This window comes from Euprymna scolopes, chromosome 29 (assembly GCF_053919585.1).
Source record: "Euprymna scolopes isolate OS-2025 chromosome 29, ASM5391958v1, whole genome shotgun sequence".
In the NCBI taxonomy this organism is placed as follows: Eukaryota; Metazoa; Mollusca; class Cephalopoda; order Sepiida; family Sepiolidae; genus Euprymna; species Euprymna scolopes.
This window is the reverse complement of record NC_136510.1, coordinates 65,917,232-65,922,634: the sequence shown is the minus strand read 5'-3', so window position 1 is coordinate 65,922,634 and position 5,403 is coordinate 65,917,232. Positions and strand designations below refer to the sequence as shown.

The following is a 5,403-nucleotide window of genomic DNA, read 5'->3' as shown; positions in this document are numbered from 1 at the left end:
AGTAGTAGTGTTATAAAAATGTATTGATTACTGTTGAATGAAATACTTGCTTATTTTCGAAAAAAAATGTATGAATATATTATCCGAGGTTGTTACGGCCTCAATTCCTCAGAGTTTTTTTCCATTTTGGCAATTTAACAATGGTAATTGTCATTCTTCGGTTATTTTTATTTCATGTTCTTCCTACTTTCATCAAATCCAAAAAGAACCTTGGCTGACATATCAATAATCCATTTTCCCTTTTCAATTTTCTTTCTACCCATAATTGGGAAGGATTTCTTCATTCACAACTTCTCTTCTATCTATCTCTAAGATTTATTAGTTAGTTAGTGAACGTAATCAGCGGAATGTGATAATCGTTACGTGACCTACAACAGAGAGAGAGAGAGAGAGAGAAAGAGAGAGAGAAAGAGAGAGAGAGAGGGTGTGAGAGAGAAAGAAGGAGTCGAAAATAAAGGGATGAAGAAAAAAGGAAATGAAGAGATAAAGAAAGAGAGAAGAGACTATTGGACGGAGAAGAGAAATGTTGAAAGGAATAAATGATAAATATATTTGATGAAAGAAAATATGGAATCTGAGACAGTTGAAAATATTCTTTAATCTTGCTATATTATATTTGTTAAGACCAACCCTACATTCATGGTTTGAACATTGTTCTGTCTTCTGACACTAATATTCATATTTCACTTCATTGTTTGCCAAGAACATAGCTTGGGTAATTGTGTCACTTCTGCACTTCCGTACTTGCTGCCTTTAATCAAATGTAACAGAAAACAACTTGAACCATTTTTACACGTAATGTCGGTTCGGGTCGGACAAGTCTGTTCTCTCTGAAAGTTCTCAACAGCGCATAAATTGCTTTCCAACACCCATTTCCGGTAAGTTTTTTTTTTTTTTTTTCATCTTATGGTACGTTTAAACCACTTTTCATCCGTTTTTAGTTGAATAATTTAAATGGGGGGGGGACTCGATCAATGCATTTTTAGAACAGTTTTTTTTATTCAATGTTTTTAATCTTTATTCTAGTTTTACTCCAGAGATTACTATTACTTTTTCTATTACTTTTTTTATTAATTTTTTTTATTAATTTTTTATTAATTAGTGTATGGAAAAGAATGGTTAATTATTGATACATAAGTACATTGGCGGTGACACTTTAGAACGTTCTTATACTCGCTGAAGACTTGCTATGTGCTTTGTGTTTGAATTAGATATGCCTTGTTGATTAGCAGGTCCATCCTCTCAGGCATTACCTTCTTCTATTGCTAAAACCTTTTCAGCGCTGACTTACGTCACATGTACCCAGAGTGGGAAGGAATTAAATACTCTCTAACAAATTAAAGTACAAGGATCTGGCTTGTTCAAGAGCCCGGCTTTGAAGTCAGACTGAACTATGGTTCAGTTCAGTCAAGAATTACCTTCTCTTTTGTGAAGGGGAATTGGGTTATCTCTGTCCGCTTAAGGCATCCATACTGGAAAATGTCGACGAGATCAATCACGGATACTTTTATAACTTTTTAGATTGCCCCCATTTCGGGGGAATTTGATTTTCCTTCGCGTTAAACTGACTCCATGTCTAACTTAACATGCATTCTGGGACCAAACCATCATATTTTTTGTAAATCAGTCTATATAACATTTACTGTTTCTCTGTCTGTCTGTCTCGGAATCTAATTGAAAACAAAACTTTATATCAATCACAGTAATAACTTTTTTACGATGAAAATGTTGCTGGCATAACCTTGCATTTATTTTTTTACAAGAATATCTAGGAATTTTCAGGTACTTTTTAGGAGGAGACCCATATCGACACGGATGTTTCTGACTTTGATTTACAAAACAGATGAGATGGTTCAGCCATCAGCGAACAGTCAATTGTTATCAACATTAAATGAAACGACATTTTTATTTTTTATTTACTTAAGATTCAGAGCAGTTATCTCTTGTGTTAAGATTATTAATTAATTAATTTAATAATGTATAAAGTAATAATAATGTATAAAGTAAATGTATAAGCTTCATTTTTAAAGAAGTCTTTTTCAAACTTTATTTTCTTGGCGAAGAGAATAAAGAGACTAATTTACTAAATCCTATCCTTACCTTAACCTGATTCCAAATTTCATTTCGGTTTTGCACTCGTATGCTTTAATGTTTTCTACATTTTTAGTTTTCTCGCAGCTTTCAAATTGTAAACTGCATTGGCCATTTCTGATTTATTCCCTTAACCACAATCGGAAACAATCCTTCTTATAAACATTTTACTTTATTTTATTAATATTAATACTAATGAGGAAATTGAAGTTGATTTTTAACATACCTATTATTCTTAGTATAGAGGATTTTTATGTCTATGTATTATTAGTTATTTCAAGCAAAAGCATATTTTACCTACCCTAAGACGGGTAGTACACAACATATGTATGAAATAATTGTACCTTTCCTAGGACAGGAAAGTTACAGCACGTATATGAAATAGTTTTTCTTTTAATAGGACAGATAATGCACACCACATATTTAAAATAATTTTACCTACTCTCAGAGTGGTAATGTAAATACATATATGAATCCCTGGATACCTCCTGGATACTTTTAAAAGCAAAATGATCATGCTTTTTTCTACCCACCACCACAACCACAGTGACGTCATTTCCGGATCATAACATTGAAAATTCAGAACCTCATCAGAAACTGGCCCAGTTGACCTTCACACAGCACCAACAATATGTATGAAATAAAATAATTTTGAGATCGTAGACTGCTTCAATCATTTCCAAGATTGACTCTATATCATCCTCCCACTGTTACAAATTTACATGAAATAATGTAATTTTGAAATCGTAAACTGCTTTAGCCATTTGCTTTGATTGACTTCATATTTCATTCCCTCTCTCAAAAATATATATGAAATAAAGTAATTTTGGGATCGTAAACTGCTTCAGCCATTTCTGAGACTGACTCCATAATCCCACTTCTCTTAAAAATTTCTTAGAAATAAAGTACTATTGAAATCGTAAACTGTCTCAGCCATTTCGAGGATAGACTCTATATTCCAATCCCTGTCTTAAAAATATATATGAAATAAAGTCATTTTGAGATCGTAAACTACTTCAACCATTTCCGGGACTGACTATATTACCCCCACACTTTAAAAAATATATATGAAATAAAGCAATATTGTGGTCGTAAACTACTTCAACCATTTCCGGGACTGACTATATTACCCCCACACTTTAAAAAATATATATGAAATAAAGCAATATTGTGGTCGTAAACTACTTCAACCATTTCCGGGACTGACTATATTACCCCCACACTTTAAAAAATATATATGAAATAAAGCAATATTGTGGTCGTAAACTACTTCAACCATTTCCGGGACTGACTATATTACCCCCACACTTTAAAAAATATATATGAAATAAAGCAATATTGTGGTCGTAAACTACTTCAACCATTTCCGGGACTGACTATATTACCCCCACACTTTAAAAAATATATATGAAATAAAGCAATATTGTGGTCGTAAACTACTTCAACCATTTCCGGGACTGACTATATTACCCCCACACTTTAAAAAATATATATGAAATAAAGCAATATTGTGGTCGTAAACTACTTCAACCATTTCCGGGACTGACTATATTACCCCCACACTTTAAAAAATATATATGAAATAAAGCAATATTGTGGTCGTAAACTACTTCAACCATTTCCGGGACTGACTATATTACCCCCACACTTTAAAAAATATATATGAAATAAAGCAATATTGTGGTCGTAAACTACTTCAACCATTTCCGGGACTGACTATATTACCCCCACACTTTAAAAAATATATATGAAATAAAGCAATATTGTGGTCGTAAACTACTTCAACCATTTCCGGGACTGACTATATTACCCCCACACTTTAAAAAATATATATGAAATAAAGCAATATTGTGGTCGTAAACTGATTCAACCATTTTCGGGATTGACTCCATGACCCTCCCTCTTAAATATCTGAAACAAGTACATGTTTTCTTTAGGGTTTGTATTCCTTGATAGAGGCGCTGGTTGAGTTTGAATAAAATAAATACGTATTAGATACGTTTGAAGCCAAAACAACGCATTATTACAAAGTAAACAGATATTTATTTTGTTTGAAATTTATATTGAAATTAATAAATATATTTCGAAGATACACTCCATCATCTTTCTTTCTTTTTTTATATCTGTGTATATCTGTTTATTTTGTAATAACGCGTTGTGTTGGCTTCAAACGTATCTAATACGTATTTATTTTATTAAAACTCAACCAGCGCCTCTATCAAGGAACACAAGCCCTAACGTGAATTCCGCGTGACCAACACACCGTTCCGACATTTGAAAATATTACCGTAAAAATAACAAACGGACTTCTACTGATTCTATGCTCGGACAACAATATGGCAAAAAAAGAAAGAAAGACATACTGATGATGGAGTGTATCTTCGAAATATATTTATAAATTTCAATATAAATTTCAAACAAAATAAATATCTGTTATTTTGTAATAATGCGTTGTTTTGGCTTCAAACGTTTCAAATTCGAATAAACCTCACGAATCGAGTTATCTCCTATTACTTTTTGTAAAGTTTCAAATATCAGCTTATTCATATTCTAATCATGAGTTACTATCAAAATCATAAAAAGTCTAAGAATTGTAAAAATGTAAAGTTGTCAAGATTTGTGTTTATTGAGATAATCAGTATAAAAAGATCTACACAAAAGCTTGCGAAAGAAAATTTAATATAAATTTTATTTTTTAATAAATTATCCGTGTAAGTTGCTACCAGAAAGACGAAAAAGTATAAGAACATTTTTAGTCCTACGTAAAAAAATGATATTAAACCTTAAACGCTCTATCGTCTTTTTCTCTCTCTTTCCCTCTCTCATTCTCTGTCTGTCTGTCTGTCTGTCTGTCTGTCTCTCTCTCTCTCTCTCTCTCTCTCTTTCTGTGTAAAAGTAATGGGACGATGTTTGGTGATGCCTGTCACGAATGCCGTCGTGTTGTCGTCCACCGTTGCTTTGCCTTCCTTTAAAACTGCGGTCGTCGCAATTTATAGCCCTACTACTACTACTACTACTACTACTACTACTACTACTACTACTACTACAACAATCAAGCCGTATTAACACTGTATGACGGCGATGATGGTTGCTGTACTGCTTCCAAGACTGATTCCGTTTATAGAGGACAGAGGAAAAGAGGTAACAAAAAAAGAGAGAAAAGAAAAGCCTTATTCTCTCTCCCTTTCTCTACATTATTATATTTTATTTTTTACAGGTATAGAAAGTGTCTACACAAAATCTTGTGAAATAAATTTCTATATAAATTGTATTTTTTAATAGATTAATCTTAGAAATTACTATCAGAAAGAC

The 5,403-nt window shown here is 32.4% G+C and overlaps 1 protein-coding gene across 2 annotated transcripts in view; it reads left to right on the top strand.

Annotated features, from left to right (window-relative positions):
* The first annotated feature begins 473 nt into the window (after nucleotides 1–473).
* The window catches only part of LOC145252676 (carbonic anhydrase 2-like), a 242,182-nt gene continuing 237,252 nt past the window's right edge, over nucleotides 474–5,403 (top strand). The window contains exon 1 of one of the 2 annotated variants that reach the window (XM_080112487.1): nucleotides 474–878. The gene's annotated coding sequence lies outside the window, so the exon portion shown is untranslated. The remainder of the gene's footprint in view (nucleotides 879–5,403) is intronic. The other variant, XM_080112490.1, reaches the window with a different exon arrangement.